This window comes from Trichoplusia ni, chromosome 1, assembly GCF_003590095.1.
Source record: "Trichoplusia ni isolate ovarian cell line Hi5 chromosome 1, tn1, whole genome shotgun sequence".
Classification (NCBI taxonomy): Eukaryota; Metazoa; Arthropoda; class Insecta; order Lepidoptera; family Noctuidae; genus Trichoplusia; species Trichoplusia ni.
Window position 1 is genome coordinate 3,370,079 of NC_039478.1, and position 19,815 is coordinate 3,389,893.

The 19,815-nt window shown below is 34.7% G+C and overlaps 1 protein-coding gene and 1 non-coding gene across 4 annotated transcripts in view; one reads left to right on the top strand and one right to left on the bottom strand.

Moving 5' to 3' along the window:
• The window catches only part of LOC113508561 (dynein heavy chain 5, axonemal-like), a 103,364-nt gene that overhangs the window by 29,859 nt on the left and 53,690 nt on the right, over positions 1-19,815 (bottom strand). The window lies entirely within an intron of this gene.
• Trnai-aau lies at positions 4,169-4,242 on the top strand. Its single transcript has one exon. It is a non-coding gene; the product is annotated as a tRNA-Ile (tRNA).

Here is a 19,815-nt window from a genome sequence, read left to right on the forward strand (position 1 = left end):
GTGGGCGGGTGGGACCAAAAGCGGTCCCACCCGCGCCCACAGCTCCTACTAAGAAAAATATCAATCAAGACCACTTTCATACCAAACAAGATCACTGTTTTTAAATTTTAAGTTGAAATCATGAAATGAAATAACATAATGAGCTTATAAAAACGAACTCGTAGAAAAGAATAATAAACATTATTAGTACTGTATATTTTGAGTAGGTACATATTTCTTAGCGTGTTATACGAGTAGCAACCACTATTCATTTATTAAATTACTAGCTGACCCAGCAAACGTTGTTCGGCCGAATATTTTTTTTTCTAGTTGTATGTATTTTTTAATGCTACATTATAAAAAATATAAAAAATAATTTTAGTGTGGGCAACCCTTGTCATTTGGGGTATGAAAAATAGATGTTGTTCTATTCTCAGTCCTACCCAATATGTATACAAAATTTCATAAGAATCGGTCGAACCGTTTCGGAGGAGTACGGTAACTAACATCGTGACTCGGGAATTTTATATATTAGAAGTTTATATTATTTCTTTATTAACACTTACTAGTTACACAAATTATGTTCATTATTTTTAAACATTTCTTTTCATAACATTACATTTGACTGTACCGCGTAATGAGCACTGACGTCCAAATGATATTGAAAGAGGTCGAGGACACGTAACTCACGGACCAATCCTTACTGAGCGCTGAGACTTCTTGTTATTATAACTAGAGAATGTGGATAGATTAAATTATTTCAGATCAAGACCTTTATGATGATACCAAACACGACCACACTATGATAATTTTAAAATGTTCTAATGTAACTAACAGTCCGTATGGCTGCTTTGCGAGCATTTGTATGATGTTGAACCCTTTCGAGTCACAACATTAACTATAACAATAAAAAAATCGCAGCAGACTAGGCACGACTTTGTCTAGATTTCATTACTTTTTAACGTTAAACAAGCAGCTCCATCGAGACTTGGTCAGGTCTTCACAGAATGTTTTTGGTAGAATATATCTTAAAGTGTATAAACTAATTTCCTGAAAATTCAGTTCACTTAGCTAAAGTTATAATTACATTAATAGAAATCTATACTTTAATATATAAAGCTGAAGAGTTTGTTTGTTTGTTTGTTTATTTGAACGCGCTAATCTCAGGAACTACTGGTCCAAATTGAAAAATTCTTTTTGTGTTGAATAGACCATTCATTGAGGAAGGCTTTAGGCTATAAACCATCACGTTGCCTCTAATAGGAGCGAAGATACAATGTAAATGTAGGTATAATCATAACTTATATCTTCTACCCACGGGGACGAAGTCGCGGGCAACAGCTAGTATAATATATAATGATAAAAAGTGTTAAATAAGGATTCAAAGGAACAAATATCTTTTTTTCTTTGCTCGTAAGCAGAAACGAACGACGTCAAGAAAGTCCTGAGAAATTGGACTTAATAATCCATATGCCGGTTTCTTGATAGGCACTGACGTACCAGGTTATCAGACTTACAGAGGAGGTCAGAGGTCAACGACAAACACAGCATTCAAATGGGGTGAGAAGCACCCTTCAATATTCGATCTCTAAACGTACCGTCAAATACATTGCCATCTCGTTCTTGTAACACGAATTTGCATAACTTGAACGATACAGAAAGCGGGACGGAATTTAAATACTAGTTTTACTAAAGGCCCACATTTATGATGACAGTGTATTTGAATTATTTTTTTGTGTAGTGTGGTTGCCAAGCAATAAAAACACATCAACATTTTCAATAGTTCAACAGTATTGAAGAGAATATACATTTTATTTTATTTATCATTTCGACCAATGATGTATTTCTGTAGCAGATACGACAAGATATTGAGGAACAACGGTCATATAATTGATTACCTGTTGCCCGCGACTTCGTCCGCGTGGTGAGAAATATAAGTTATGTTTTTTTTTAATCGGTAAAGTTTTTAGAGTCAAACTTTTGTTCCTATTTGTTAATTTTTTTTAGTAATTCTTTTATAACCGTTTTTTAGGTATCTTGAATCATTTTCGAAGCGCATGCAACGGAAGCCCTCGAAGATGAATAACTTTCCCTGTTTTTCTACATTTTCCATAGTATCTTCGCTCCTATTAGTCGCAGCGTGATTGTATATAGCCTAAAACCTTCCTCGATGAATGGTCTATTCAACACAAAAAAAAAATCAATTTAAACCAGTAGTTCCTGAGATTAGCACGTTCAAACAAAAAAACAAACAAACTCTTCAGCTTTATAGATTAGTATAGATATAGATAAGAAATATTTACAAAAAAAGATGCTTTATCATTTGTACGAAACCTGGAACGTGTCCATTTTTTTTGGAGTTTATAATTATAGTAGCGTTATTTCGTGTTTAATAACTTAGTCAAGTGTTTCTGTTCTATATTTTCAATAAATGATAAGCGTAAATCGAGCGTTACAGTTGATCTATATTTTTGAGGCCAATATTGACGATGGTTGGACTATAAAACTGCTCTGACCCCAATACCGGTATTACAGAGTAGGTGACGTCACGTGTGTAACTGACGTCAACATTCATACCGCTCATGTTTATGCAGCCCTGGTACCAAAGGCTTCCGGAAAACGCACTGGCTTCTTTCAACAGAGCTAGTTTACTATATATTATTTTAGGATAGAGGGTGGTTTCTGCTACGCGTATGTCTTAGACAAATTCTCTTATGGTTGACTACAAAAAGTTATGTAAGCAAAAAATATCTTCATTATTAGATATAAGGGACGCTTATTAAGAACGTTACATTCGCACAAAATAAACCTATCACAATGTTATCTTGATTAATATCAATATAAAGACTTTGGTCTGAAATAAAATGTAGTCACGTGTCTATAGTAACAATGACATCAAGAATGAGTGATTAGCAAAAGTAGGCTTCGGTTAAGATGTGTGAGAAACACAAGCTTTGCGTCACTCGGTAATAATTGGTAGAATAAAATAAACCATACATTGCGGAAGTTCAGTTGGTTCAAGATCTAGTAAGCGGCGGCAAAATCTCAGCTCTAGATAGCGAAAATACTATCTTAAACTAGATAAAAGGACGTTAAATCTATACTTAATATATAAAGCTGAAGAGTTTTTTTGTTTGTTTGTTTGAACGCGCTAATCTCAGGAACTACTGGTTCGATTTGAAAAATTCTTTTTGTGTTAAATAGACCATATATCAAGGAAGGCTATAGGCTATATAACATCACGTTGCGACTAATAGGAGCGAAGATACAATGGAAAATGTGGAAAAAACGGGGAAAATTCTAACCACGTGGACGAAGTCGCGGGCAACAGCTAGTACTAATATATAAAGCTGAAGAGTTTGTTTGTTTGAACGCGCTAACCTCAGAAACTACAGGTTCAAATTGAAAAATTCTTTTTGTGTTGAATAGACCATTCATCGAGGAAGGCTTTAGGCTATAAACCATCACGCTGCGACTAATAGGAGCGAAGATACAATGGAAAATGTGAAAGAACAGGGCAGGTATAAATCATAACTTATATCTTCTACCCACGGGGACGAAGTCGCGGGCAACAGCTAGTTTCGAATAAATATGTTCAACTTGTGTGTAAGGGAAGGTGTGACGTAAATTCTCATTAAATACATAAAAATCTGCACAAAAATTCATTGATACCAGGAACGCAGAAACACCGAAGAGAGTGTCGCGCGAAATGTAAAAACAAATGAAACAGCGCCCCGTGGGGTAAGAGAAGAAACTTGAATAGCTAACTGTATTACTATCGCATTTGATGTCACCAGAAATAGGCTACGTCACACAGGGATGGATAGAATAAGAGCACTGGAACATAAATGACACTGTAAATATAGCCGCGCCAATCGAAAATGTTACCTATACCAGGGGGATCATCATGTCATATGTTAATTAGAAATTTTTAGTCATATAATAAATATTTGAAAAACCTAAAACACGCCTAGTTCCGGCTCAAAGAGTTAAGAGGAGCACTATGGAAAGAGATAATATATTTTTTCACTTGATGGTAAATTACATTGTTGTCTACAATACATTTTGGTAGTTTGCAGCTGGCGCGCACGTCTGGAATACTACTAGTACAGCGAAATCGTAGTTGTGCCGAGATCGCATGTATTGATTTTTCACCCAAGTGGACGAGGTTTTCGCAGAGAATATCACCGGCCCATTAGCTCAGTTGGTTAGAGCATCGTGCTAATAACGCGAAGGTCGTGGGTTCGATCCCCTCATGGGCCATGACCTTTTTTATTTATTCATTCATTACATGTAATTATTATTTGCATAACTTTTGACTGAGTTCTTCACTTCATATTAGTATGTCTCCCAAGTGCCATGACTATTTTAAGTGCATATATTTTAAGCTCACAGGAAGATAATGTACTAGCATGTACTATAAGTTAACATTTTATAGGATTTTTTGGCACCAGGGAACTGTTCTCTGCTTCCGAAAATGAGATATATTCTAAAGCTGAACAAGGCGACACTAGCAGCTCCATTATACGTCAAAGAGTATGAGTTTGTTTGATTAAAAAAAAACTCCAGATGGTCCTAATAAGAAGTTCCAATTAACTTGGTTTGGTAAGAAAGAAAACATAATTTACTTAAAAAACATGAGAAGAAAACTAAAACCCAGATATATTCATGTTTGTTCGCGGTGGTAACAGATTATTTTAAAATAATTAATAGATAAGAGTATTACATTTTAGGCACGTAATCAATTCAAAACACTGATACTCAATCCATTACAACAATGATTTTAAACTATCATTAATGCTTCACTAGCCAAACCCGGGACGGAATTGGACTCGTGAGAGAGCGTAACAGTTCAGGAACTAGGTGAAGGCTAGCCACCCTTCTCAAAGCCGGCGTTTTCCGTTTCACTGATAACAATGTAAATACCGTAATACCACCCAAAACAGTTGCTTATTCCAGTAGATTCAAATATTTGGGTGTGTCTCTATGTTATAACTTGTAATTTTTTAGTCATTTATCACGATAAATTGCAAAAACCCTTTCTTACTTGATCAAAACATTGAATGAAGCTCGAGATCGAACAGTTAAAGTGCTAAGAGCATCCGTCCAAAACTGGACCTTAATGCTTAAGACTTAGGTTGTACGTTACGCAGCATGTAGTGATACTTATAATGTTGTTGATAGTGCAAGTAGCTCGCTTGAATTTATGCATCCCTAGTATTGAAAATCAGAATTGTGACGAGATCCGAGGCACAGACACCGCTGCCACCTCGCTGCATAGTCACAGAGCGAGCCTTGTATCAAATTCATGTCCATGTGATGTGATGTTTTAACTATAAAACAGTTGTACGGTTTGATACATTTTTATTTTAGGACTTTTATTTGAAACTAGCTGTTGCCCGCGACTTTTGTCCGCGTGGTTAGAAGATAATATAAGTTATGATTTATATCTGCCCTCTTTTTTTCCACATTTTCCATTGTATATCCGCTCCTATGAGTCGCAGCGTGATGGTATATAGCATAAAACCTTCCTCAATGAATTGTCTATTCAACACAAATAATTTTTCAATTTGATCCAGTAGTTCCTGAGATAAGCGCGTTCAAACAAATAAACTCTTCAGATTTATATATTAGTATAGATAGCATATTTAAAAAAAATATCATTTCATTATTTTATCTCAAGAGTTAGTTTCAGTTAATAATCTTAAGATTTGTGAAGGGTAAGAATTTTTTTTTTCGCTACTTCGAAAAATCTAAAAAACGTATTATTTTATTCGATAAAATTGAAATTATGACTTCTAATTAAATCCTTTATAGAAGTAGTATATTAATAGTTGATCAGTTTAACAACTTGTTTAGTTTCATTTGCAAAATAACAGAGAGTGAAACTTAAGCGTATCATCACTAATTGGGTTAAACGCACACCCTTACACGATCAGATTTTATGCGTAGCGAGTAATAGTTGCCATCTCTTTCCAGTTACAGCAATTTGCATATGATATGTATATCAGGAAACGAGCTGAATATAAACGTTAGTTCAATAAACACTCATAGACACAAACTGTTGCTTGAGATGTCGGTGCCTTAACAGCGAGTGACGTCAGCCTTCATATCGTTCACGTTTATGTTGCCCTACTACCAAAGGCTTCCTGGGAAACGCACTGGCTTCTTTCAATGGATAAGAAGTTACGCAACTTATCAATCAACATTTTCGGTATAAGGTAGATAATATAAATAAGTAATCGAACACAGTTTTTGAAAAGTGATTTCTCTAACATCTATATTCTCTAATTATAATGACAAGGAAGGAAGAGTATTTCCAAAAAACTGTATACTATATTTTTACTCAGCGTGTAGCATCTAAATCAAATCCTAATCACGACTTCTTCGTCTCCATAATATCATAAATGCCAAATAATTTATGACCTTAACTAACCTTATGTTTTATTATTATTTGTTTAGACAATTCATAAAGACGTGACCGATAAAAAATTTACTGCCTAGGTAAGATAGAAGATAAACTCGTTGTAAGTAAAAGTGGGTTTTTACCTTTTGGTAACTGGGAAATAAGATTATTTGACTCCATATATAATAGCTTAAAACAAATCAAATAAATTAAAACCAATTTATTCATCTGGATTGTTTTAAATCGCTTTTATTTAGAATAAGTATGAGCGCCCTCTATGAGAAGGATAGGCTTCCAATATATTCGCACCGACTTGGTAATGTCGCTACGCCGAAAGTCGTTATTGTTGGTAGCTAACCATTTCACAGAGGGCGCTATACTTAAAATACTTTGGCCTACCAAAGATGGTTAGGTTACTTCTTTTTAGGCTTGAAGACCAAATATATTTGTCTGTTTTTAAATAACGATATTGCTGTACAAACACAAAAAGCGGGATATGAAGCGGAGCTTAAATGCGTAGGTATAAAATATTTTGATTTGAACAAAATCTGAGTACCTATATAAATATACCTACTAAAAAAGACAAAGTATTCTAGGCGTGACAGCGCGGTGTAACAAACAAACAGATTCACGTTTATAATATTAGCAGAGATAGCAGTTACAATAGGATTCTCGAAGGCTATACGTGCGGCGATGATATTGGGTTAAATGCGAAGGGAACCAAAAATTTAAATTTGTTACAAAAGAATAATAAGACGGTCGGAAGTATATAAATTAATGCGCGGGTAAATAAATCTAGCGTGTCATAAATAGTATATCTCACTAATAGTATAAAGGCGAAAGTTTGTGAGTGTGTATGTTTTTTACTTCTTCACGTCAAAACGGCTGAACCGATTTTAATGAAATTTGGTATGGAGTTAGCTGACACCCTGGATTAACACATAGGTTACGATTTACTACGAGAAAATATCTTATTTCCTAACTACGCGGACAAAGTCGCGGGTAACAGCTAGTTTATACATAAAAGAAAAAAACTTTAAATGTCGGTCTACTGAAGCGCTCTTGAAAAAAGGATTCTATAAAATGCAAGGCGTATCAGTTCAGGAACAGGTGAAGGCCAGCCACATCTCTACAGTTTGTTTATAAAGCCGGTGTTATTTCATTCATAAATAAAACTGTGAATACCGGAGTGCCACCGAACTAACCCGTTTATACAAGTGCATTATAGTGTTACGATGTGAATCTATGTTATCGTTTGTAATTTTCATGTCATTTATCACGAAAAAAGTGCATAATCCTTCACAGAGACCCATTTATTGATCAAAACATTGAATGCAGCTAGTGGCTGAACAGTAAAACTGTTAACAGTTTGCGTTCAAAACTAGAACTTGAAACATAAGGCTTTAGCTATATATTTCAGTACAGCATGTTGTTGTACAAAGGCTGTTTTAACACACCAAGTAACTCGCTTGCACTTCTGCGTCCCTAGTATTCTAAATCGAAGTTGTGTCGACATCCGTGGCCCGGACCACGTCGCCAAGCCGCGAGTCAAAGAGCGCTCACATTGTATCAAAATTATACTCCATGCGTGTAATTTGAGTGAGAAGAGGCCCTTTGCCTAGCAGTAACACAATAATGAGCTATTGCTTTAAATGGAAAATGTTATGTGAGGACTTAGGCTTACAGGATTCTGAGTATACCGACTCAGAATCGGAGTCGGAATCAATAGCAACCATAATGAATAAAATGCTTTTGTTATTGGCGTTACCAATTTGTTTAACAGTGTGAAAATAAGTATAAAAAATCGGCAATGATTCTTCTACTTGCAAGTGAATCATTTTGTAATTTTCATTTGTGAATGTGTTGTATTATTTATCGATATGCCGCTTTCCTGATAGGCACAGACGTGCCAGGACATCAGACTAACAGAGCAGATAAAGATACTTCTACGAGAACATTTACGTAGCAACCTCGTAGCAAAAACGTTTTCGTAGCGATTACGAAGCTATAACATGATTTCGTAGCATTGTGCGGAATCCGGCCAAGAAGCGGAAGGGAATAAAAATGGTATTTAATAATAGAGTTTAACTACTCATAAAAAGTTTCAGGTACTATATTATTAGAAATCAAAGAGAGAATAAAAAGCACATGTTAAAGTTTACTATAATACTGTGCTCAAATTGAATTTGTGTTTAAAGAAAAAATCATATTGTTAGTTATCGTTAAGACCCACATTTTTCAATATCCCAAAAAAAATGTATATTTTGATCACGAGTGATTGGCCTTGACCAGCCGTTTCGTAAACTCGGTCCTGCCTTATACGAGAGCAACCCTTTTAATGGTTTTTAGTACTTATTTTATGGTAATAAGACTTGTTTTTGACGTTTTCTAATCACCTCTTACTAAACCTCTCCCTTATGGCTCGTGCTTTCCTAGTAAAGTTTGGAAATAAACGTATTGCGGATCCCCAACCGAGAACTAGCACTTTTTACTGTGACTATACAAAAACAATTACATTACTGATGGGTCCATCAGAAATTCTATTTTGCTTCTAATTTGTTTTTGTTTTGGCTGTCAATTTTGAAATCAGCGGTTATGTACATATTTTTTAAGTCGTTTCAATGCAAAAAAATGCAGAAATTTTTCATTTGGTTTTCGTGCCATTTCACGGAATAGGCAACATTAATCCAAATAAAAGTAAAAAAAAAAACCGTTTTGTAATGTGCTAAACTTAAAGCATCGATTACTTCGTAGAGCTGAGTATCTATACGAAATTTTTGTTTTCTAACCTACAATGAGAAAATTCCATAATAATACACAAATATAATAAATGCGGGCGATTTAAACTTTCTAGAAAATATTTTTTGGTTGAAAGTAATAAATAAAGTCCAAGCGAAAAGGAACTGTTACTTGTGTCATGTTTTTCTTATGATGTAAGTAAATTAAATCACGTGAGACAAATGTATGTTGGTTTAATTTACTCTGTCGTTGTATTACCGTGATGCTTATGTCATCCGACTTCTTTCGGCAATGAAGGTTGCATGCTTCTGTTAAGAAATTAAATCTATGTCCATTAAACAAGATGTTAATAAATTATTATAAACCTAAAAATGTGCTATTTAAACTAATTTTAAATAAGTCGGGTTTATACCACTTTGACGCCCGAGTAAAGCTCGCTGCAAGCAACTCGCTTGCATTTCTGCTCCCCTAGTATTTAAAATCGGGATTGTGGCGAGATCCGAGTCCCGGACCCCGCCACCATCTTCACTGCATACTCAAAGAGCGCGCCTTTTATCAAATTCATCTAAATGTATGTCCCACGTTTTGTACATTAAACAATTGTATGGTTTTTGGCATTTTCGTGAATTACTTTTTCAAGGAACTATTTAATTATTTAAGAATTCGATAATGTGAAAGGTGGGAATATTTTTTAAGTTCGTAAGTAATTTGTTAAGATTCGATTTAAGACTTCAAACTTTTAAGCAGTTTATCTTTACTAATTAACATCCTTTAGTTACAGACAAAAACACGTGTTTAATCTTTTGCCATAAACTACGGGGTAAAACACACACCCTTACACGATCAAATTTTATACGTAGCGAGGTAATACCCTGCTATCACTTTCCAGTTACAGAAATTTGCATATGATACGTGTATCAGGAAAAGAGTCGAATATTATAAACAAGAGTTCTATTAAAAGCTCATATTTATGATGTCGGTGTGTTTTAATAGTGAGTGACGACAGCGTTTATACCACTCACGTTTATGTTGTCCTAGTACCAAAGGCTTCCTAAGAAACGCTTTGGCTTCTTACAGAAGTTACAACTGCAGCACCTTCGTCATCTGATGTTTTGTTTTATGTAAGTTAGTCATTTCGATTTTAGTTCATGATATTTTTGTGCGTGAGCCGCGTTAAAGTTTCTATTCGAGTTCTTAATGATGATAGCTCACGTCTTGTCATTAGCTTGTCTTCAAAAAATAATTATCAAACGAAATCGACATCTAACGATAGTGATTATTGCAAACATAATAAAAATGGCAACACAGCACACGCTCAAACTATTGGTATTTCCTCGGTCGGTTATTAGAGTTCTGTTTAAAACAGAAAAAAAATAGGACGCTATTTAGTACTCATAGATAAACACCTAAGCTAAACGACGCTTCGTTTGAAAATTCATAATTTTTAAATTTGTCCTTCTTTTCCGTTTTTAGGGATCTGAGTGTCGCCCAGTCCAAATCGCAATTCGCTGAATACGGATTTGCACATAAGTTGTGGACCAAACCGTATATTTTAATCGAATACAATGCTGCAGTAACCATACAAAGTGTAGACGGGTGCTTTATAGAAATGGGAAAAGAGAGAAACGGTTTAGAAACTGGGTAAAAGCCAGCTTAAAGCCGGTGTTCGTTAAGTCGTAAAAATGACTGTTAATACAGCTTTGCCACCCAAAAATCCCGCTAATACAAGTGCATTATAAAATTACAATGTGGTTCTATGTTATCGTTTGTAATTCTTATATCATTTATTACGAAAAAAGTATAAAAATCCTCAATTTATTGATCAAAACATTGAATCAAGCAAATGATCCAACGGTTAAACTCCCAACAGTTGGCGTTCAAAACTAGACCTTGAGCCTTAGGGCTTGGGCTGTATATTTCAGTACAGCATGTAGTTGTACATAAGCTGTTTTGACACTCCATGTAACTCGCTTGCAGTTCTGCTTCCCTAGTATTCCAAATCGAAGTTGTAGAAGAAAGACCGAAGACCGAAGACCGAAGACCCGAGGCCCGGACACCGTCGCCAAACTTGCCGAATAGTCAAAGAGCGCGCCTTGCATCAATTCATGTCCAGGCCGTACATCATAGATTTTTTGGCTCGAAACGATTTTAGGTAAATTATTTAATCAAGAAAATATATTTTTAGAACAAGCGACTAAAGATTAAACCTTAAAATTTATTTTTAGACCATGAAGGCAGGCTCTAAAATGTTTTTTTATATATTTTTTTTTTGTATAAAATCCAACAATTATAATGTGCTGTTGTTAATTTCAACAAAAATAAAATCAAACTTTAACAAAAATATATTTAAAAGTTAAAATAAGAGGGATAAAAAATACATGAATCTAGTTTATAATATTGGCAAATACCACATTTCGTCATCTTGATGTTTTAAACAAAAATACGGATCAATTTTGTGCTGCATGCAGCATATGACCCCGAAAACTATCTTTCCTGTCTAAGAAATTGGATTGAATCCGTATTCCGCCTTCTTGATAGAAGCAAACGTACCAGGCTATCAGAGTTACAGAGGAGGTCAAACTGTAATAGACTCTCCCCGTCGTTCAAATGGGGTGAAGTGCACCTCATACCGCACAAGTTGTATGCGTGTCGAGGAATAAATTGCCGTCTCTTTCCACTTAGTCGAATTTTCATATGATGGATGATGCATCAGAAGGCGTACAGCATATGAAAACTAGTTCTACCACACGCACACATTTGCGATATCAGTGTGTTTTGAATAGAGGAATGAATATTGACCTGTTCTGACCCCAATTCCATCAATTCCGACCAGACAACGTCACAAACAGTGAGTGACGTCAACATTAAAACAGCTTACGTTTATGGTGCCCTGGTACTAAAGGCATTCTGAGAGACGTTCTGGCTTCTTTCAAGAGAAGAAAAAGATACCATTAAAAAGACTGGCAAGATTTCCTTTTTATGGATTTTTTTTCTTCCCGGTTTCCCAATTTTAATATTGGTCTAAAGACATTAACAAAATCAATACTAATTAATTATAGTGATGCTTTTATGTCATTTATAAATAGCCCATTATTTATTATAAGCCTCTCGGAAAAGATGATAAAGGAAGTTAACAATTACGTAAAATCTGTTTTCAAGATGCTGGATCTACTCCAAGGTTGTGAAACCTATATTTTAAGTATGCTTTCTATGTAATCCCCTAGGCATCTATAAAAAATAACTTTTAGAACTGCAAGGTTAATATAACTTTCAGAAATATTCATAGCATTCGAAGGCATTCGATAGTATTTTGTTTACATTGTAGGTTATTCACCATTTATTTGTGTTTAAGGCAAGTGGGAGGAGTACACAAAGAAATCGTAATATATCTGTGTGCGTTTAAGTTTCTATAATAGTTTAAATGATCGTATGTGACAAGCGTATCACAGATCTCGTATCGGTGCTCTAAATCACCTTGCTATGTAAGGGAATTGTGTACAGGAATGGCAACCCTGAGTCTCGTAAGTTATAATACGAAAAATAATGATAATAATTATAGCATCTTAAAAAAGCGCCGGAAATTTAAACGTCATTTGATAGCATTAAGTATAATTATTTTCTGTATAAATAAATTTCGACTTTGTATTTCGACTCCAGTAAAATTTGGTAATTTCTAATGTAAGTAGTTATATATGGTATCTTCTCTATGCGTGGTGGGCAAAAGCACGATCACATTCTCGATGTGAAAATTTTAGGGAAAATAAAGGGAAAAGAACACAATATGAAATGTGAGAGTGAGAGCGAAACAGTTAACGACCTAGGTGAAGGCTGGCCACTATCTGTACAGCTCCCTTATGAAGCCGGTGTCATTCGATTCATAAATAACGCTGGAAATACAGCCGTGCCCCCCGAAAAATTCGATACAACAAGTGCATTATAGTGTTACGATGTGAATCTATGTTATCGTTTGTAATTTTTAAGTCATATTCAGAGAAAACTTACAAAAAAACATCATGGAAGCCCATTTAATGGCCTAAACTTTGAATCATGCGAGTGATCGAAAAGTTCAAGTGCCAACGATTTCTGTTCAAAACAAGACCTTGTGGCGAAGGGTTTAGGTTGTATGTTAGAGTGCAGCATGCAGTGGTACATAAGCTGTTTATTCATTGCATCTAACTCGCTTGCACTTCTGCGTCCCTAGTACTCAAAATCGAAATCGCGACGAGATCCGAGGCCCGGTCATCGCCGCCAATCTCGCCGAATAGTCAAAGAGCGCGCCTTGCAACAAATTCTTCTCCAGGCGTACATCATCTACAGTATAATGGAAAGAATAGAATTTTTGATTGTTTGTTTGATGACACAGAGAGGCTTAAAAACTACTTGTGCCGATTTGAAAAATTCTTTCACTGTTGAGAAGCTACTGCCGGTGAACAAAGGCAATTTATTTTCAAAAATATTAGAGTTCCGTATGAAAATTAATAATAAGTTGTACATAAAAAATGCACCTTTCCATAACTTTAGGTAATTTAAGGAATTGTTTTATGTATCTTGCGATAGTTGATGATTACAATATGGGAGAAATACAAAAAAAACAAGTATATAAACCACGCGACATGTAATTTGTATAACATTTTAAAGCTGTTATTGATAAAAAATAATATTTACTATTTGAGTATTTACTATTTCAAGTGTTATTTAGAATAAGCACTAAGAATTTTTATTCGCCTTTCAGATCAAATTTTATGCAATTCCTTAGTAATAATAAGAAAAAATGCATTTTCGTAGTGAAAATGCATTTTTCTCATGCAGTTTAATGAATAATGAATACGCATTTAATTTTTGTCTCCAAACATAAATTACTTTAATATAAGTAACACTTTTGTTTATAAGTTCACTTCTTCCCCGCAATTTACCTTATGATTTTTAGTTTAGATTAAGACCAAAATACGAGTCTTTCATATTTAAAAAACAATTAACGGGTTTAAGACACCTTTACGAGAAAATTTAATACGTAAAGAGAAATAAACTGCTATCTCTTTTTAGTTTTAAGAATTTTCATTCGATCGATGTATCTGAAAGCGAGCAGAATATAAGCCCTAGTTTCTACTAAACGCTCATATTAATGTGATTTTAATGTCTTTGTAGAATCACCCTCACGATTATGTTGCTCTTGTACCAAAGGCTTCCTGAGAAACGCACTGGCTTCTTTCAATAGAGCGACAAGTTAGGCACTTTGTCAACATTTTCATGGTAGGGTAGGTCAAATATAATCTCTACACAGTCTACAAGAACGGATCCCTTATTTTTGACAACGAGATATAGACACGAAAACGAACATGTGGAAATAGTCAACGCCAACCGCAAACATGACTTGTTTACAAATAGATACACACATATTGTGTGTAGAATACTGTCGTCACGGTCATAATATACCATACAAAAAAAACATGTAAACCTCCACCGAAAATTGGTGTGAACAAAAGCTAGTTAACAGATTTTTCGTAACGTCATAAACCGTAAACTGCAACATATGTACCTTTAAATCAATCAACACAAATATAAGATTCATAACAAACTACAAGAAATATGCAGTTTGACCTAACAGCTTTTATTTTAATGTTCTATAAGTTATTGTGATACATATTCATAAAAAGAAATGCATAGCTTGCTGCTATTGTATTATTTTGATGTGAATCGACCATTTGTTGCATTCATAAAATGTGTCATATCGTGAAAACATATTGTAGCGGAAAATTCAAAGATTTTATTAGCTTTATGCCGAAAAGAAGCATCAATTTCAAAACATATTTGAGATGACTGAGACTGGGGCTCGAATCCCCGCCGATGAAGTGTGGTAAACATTCACTTCAACTTTTTATGTTATTTACAAAAGAATATTAAGAATATTAAATGCCTAATCTATATCTACTTAACAAAAAAAGGTAATTTGATTCATTAATTTAATATATAAAATTCCCGCGTCACGATGTTAGTTACCGTACTCCTCCGAAACGGCTTAACCGATTTTATATGCGTTTTCAGTAGGTCTGAGAATCGACTAAGATCTATTTTTCATACCCCTAAGTGATAAGGGTTGCTCACACTAAAAAAATATTTTATTTTTGGACGTGATTGTTTGTTTTTATTTTTTTTATAATGTGGCATTAAAAATACATACAACTAGAAATAATTTATTAGGAAAAACAACGTTTGCTGGGTCAGCTAGTGACTACTATAAAATGGTTGGAAAGCGTAACAGTTCAACAGGTGACGGCCAGCCACACCCCTCTACAGTTTGTTTATAAAGCCGGTGCTATTTCATTCATAAATGACACTGTTAATGCAGCAGTTCCACTCAAAAAACCTGCTAATACTAGGGCATTATAGTATTAAAATGTGATTTTATGTTATCGTTTGTAATATTTATGTCATTAATAACGAAAAAAGTTCAAAAAACCATCAAAGACGCCCATTTATTGATCAAAACATTGAATGAAGCAAGTGGCCGAACGGTTAAAGTGCTAACAGATTGCGTTCAAAACTAGAATTTGAAATATGGGGCTTAGGCTGTATATTTCAGTGCAGCATGTAGTTGTACAAAAGCTGTTTATACACAGTACGTAACTCGCTTGCAGTTCTGCTTCCCTAGTATTCCAAATCGAAGTAGTGTCGAGATCCGAGGCCCGGACACCGCCGCCAAGCCGCTGCATAGTCTAAGACCGAATTCATCTCTAAGCGCGCCTATTCATTACTAGATTCGTTCAAAAATAAATATAAAAACATATTTCAAGCATATACATAATTATTGAAATTAATAGTGATTAAAAAAATATTGATCCCTACCACGATTAAAATCTGTCGCGGACAGACAATCAGAAGGAAATGCTCATCGTTTGTGTAATAAATAAAAATCTTGATTTAATAACAAAAATCATGCGTCTGCTACTTACTAAAAAAAGAAATGTGTGCGTGTATGTACATGTGCACAATTAAGAAATGAAACTTCTTTATGACCTTATTTTTCGAAAAAATATTTGCTTGGTTATGTGCAAAGCGACAGATAACGACCGCGGCGCACAACACGGCAGAAATTGGAAACAAATGCGGATGATAAGCTGTCAAAGGTCCATAGCAAATGTAAATTTTATATCCTCATAGGAGCGTCCTACAAAATAGAACAACAACAAAAATGGATTGCTGCAGTGAAAAGAAAGAAGTAAGTGTCATTGCTTTAATTCATGCTTTATTTTATCATTTTAGAGTTTGTATTATAATGGTCTCAAAATCCTCACAATAAAATTTGGAGTGAACATTTTATTGAACAATTAAGTCCAAGCTACGTTCCTACGATATTCCCTACTACATATATATCGGAAAAAGAAAGTTAACCAATCCCAGATATTAGCAAGGTATATTCGTCTCATAGCCTCAAGAACCACACATTATATTCATTTCACTGTAAAACTATTGAATAAATTGCACTTAAATAATGTCAACAATACTATTTTAATCTTTGGTTTTATTTATATTTGCAAGAAAATCATAATTGTTATTGTAAATTATATTGTTATTATTTGACAGCTTCCGCAAATGTTTTAAACGCTACGCCTCGCCACCGTCGCGCACAGCCAATATGCAACTCTACAGAAATTAATTCAAATAGTTTCATTTATTTTAACCTTATGACGACAGAAATTGACTGATTGGTTGATTTTAAAAATTTTGAAATGATAATAATAATTCGTCATTTGTGTTTGTGGATCTTGTGGGCGTCATCAGGGTGAAATGCAAGCACAAAACACAATAATCACAATTTCACAACATTCTAATAAACTTTTAAACATATTCTGACACTTCAAAATAATCTCTATCGAAAATTAACTGTTAAGATTTAGCAGGCACAGATCTTGCTTTATATTCACCAACTATATTACTGTCGCCCCGATCCAACTCGATCCACCTCGCAACGCAATAATAACATACCTAAAAAACATTGTCAACGTCCTTTCAAACAAATAAAGATGGTGCCTCGACCCCGTTCAAGACACGGGCTCTGCTCATATTCATACTTTTTATTGGATAAGTAAAAACGTGATGTGTGACGCATACGATAATTTTTTTCTGAAGAAATTTCACTTCTAAGTAATGCGTCTTAGTAAAGAAAAGAGAGTATAAATAATTATAATATGTATAGAGAGTAATACAACGTCAATATGAATTTTTCTTGGACATCAATCAAACCTATTTCTTGTTCCGAGACAATGAATTCTGATGCCGCTTTCTTGATAGGTACAGAAGTACTAGGCTATCAGTCGTACCTAGGAGGTCAGAGTCAACTGGATGCTCCCCTTGTGTAAAAGTGGGGTCATGAAATGCACCCTTCAACATTCAGATTTTCTACGTACTGAGAAACAATTTGCTATCTCTTTCCACTCATAAGAATTTTCATATGATGGATGCATCAGAAGGTGAACAGCATATGAGCACTAGTTCTACTTACTACACGCACACATTTGTTATTTCAGTGTGCATTTCATAAAATGGACTACACAACAGGTTAGATGACGTATGTGTGTAGTGGGTGACTACAGCATGCATACCGCTTACGTTTATGTTGCCCTGTGACCAAAGGCTTCCTGAGAAACGCACTGGCTTCTTACAATAGACCAAGCAGTTACGAGCCAAATAAAAGATCAAGACTAACTCTAATCATCACTAACACCAGCAAATACCAATAACTGATACGGGTGCTATTTGTTTAAAATTTATATATATATTTATTAAACTAAAAGGGGGTTCACTACGTATTATAAAACAGAACCGCTTTTACTGTCCCTCTTTCCCCTTGACTACTTAAATCTTTGAAACTACTCGACGGATTTTGATGTGGTTTTTTTAATAGAAAAAGTGATTCATGAGGAAGGTTTTTAAGTATAATCTATGCATAATTTCGTACAGGAACATAGTCTATTTTAGAGATTAAAAATGTATTTACTATTTTTTAATGCTTTCATTCCAAAAGCTGGCTTAACCGCAAGAGATATTACAAAATAATGTTCTACAATATTGTACACCATAAAGAGATCTACCAAAAAAGTCCGCGAGTATCCATAACATCTTTCGAGGTTCTCTCACAATAACCATTTTTTTTTTGTAATAATATTATTTAATATTTTAATTTGCATTATAAATCGAAGTTTTGCCGAGACCCGAGGCCCGGACACCGCCGCCAAACTTGCTCATAGTCATCACGCCTCGTCACATGTTCATCGAACGTAAAGGATTGAGACAACTTCACGTGATTTTTTTACAAAAAGAATTATAGTTTATGCTAACTACAACGTGTGTATTTTAAGATTTATTGATAAACAATAATATTTGGTATAGAGTTCTTCATATAATCTTTTCTATTTTTTTTAGTTTTGCCAATGGGTATAAAAAATAAAAATAAAAATGAATATTGGTCAGCGTATAGCTCAAAGATGGGTATAGAACAAATCGGCATTTTTCTGTCTGTTTCTTCCTGCTCCAAAGTTAGAACTAAAAAAACTAACATGCGTGGACAACACTTCGCGTAAAATTTGCTGTGAAACACCTGACGTAAACTATATGTCAATAAAAACAAAAGAAATGCGTCTGTTATTAATGTTTCACGAGCGATTTGCCATTACGATGTTCTCATTAAGAATACGTTGCTATAAAAAAATCAAGCGAATGATCGTTGCGCAAATGGACAAGTGAAATTAGTGCCATTGGTTCACACCAGAAAGATTGAACGTTTCAGGAACTGCAACTAATTAAATACATTTCATGACCAACACAAAAAAGGAAACAATTGAAAGTAGGATTAGTAGTCATGGTGTTTTGAAATATTCGTCACACGTCACACGGATATCAGTTAAAAATTTACTTAACAATATAGTCGCATCAACAAGTCTAAAAGTAAAATGTAAGGGCGAAGAAGTGTTGATACCCTATCTGTAAACCCCACTTCTCTTATGAAGGGTCGTATGCCGCTGGAAATCCGTCAGCTTTATTTGTTTACTAAGCCAAGTAACCAACAAAAATATTGTATACCATAAAGCATTAGAATGAGTATTATCAATTTTATGAAGTACTAGCTGTTTCCCGCGTTTTCACCCGCGTAGTAATCGATCTCGTGGTAATTTTACAGATATTGGTTTTTTTTTCTTTTTCTCCCGTTTAAACCTTCTTATTTCAAGACCAAAATAAGCCAAATCGTTTCAGTCGTTGTCGTGTTTTAGCGAGACTAACGAACAGCAATTCATTTTTATACATAGGAGGAGGAAGATGTACACATATTTAATTCGCAGTTTTTTTATCTATATGTTTCATTATTTACACCTTATCCTAGAGAACAAGGCGACACGTCAATGTTGCATGTAGTCGTTCTGTTAGAGGCCTGTGAGATATTCCGGAGGCCTCTGCTACCAGGCAAGCATAGACTTAAAGTGTATGGAATGAATGGTTCTAAAGTTACGCTTGTGAAGGAGTGGAGTGAGCATGGAAGTACCGTACACTGGAAAATTAAAATATTACGTTTGTGCGGTTTACGTATATATATGTATCAATAAGTTTTACTGATGAGGCATGTCGGCCAATCATTTCGTTCAGTTGCGGACAGTGCAAGTTCAAGCACTCACAGAACGCAGGTTTGTAACTTGAACTAC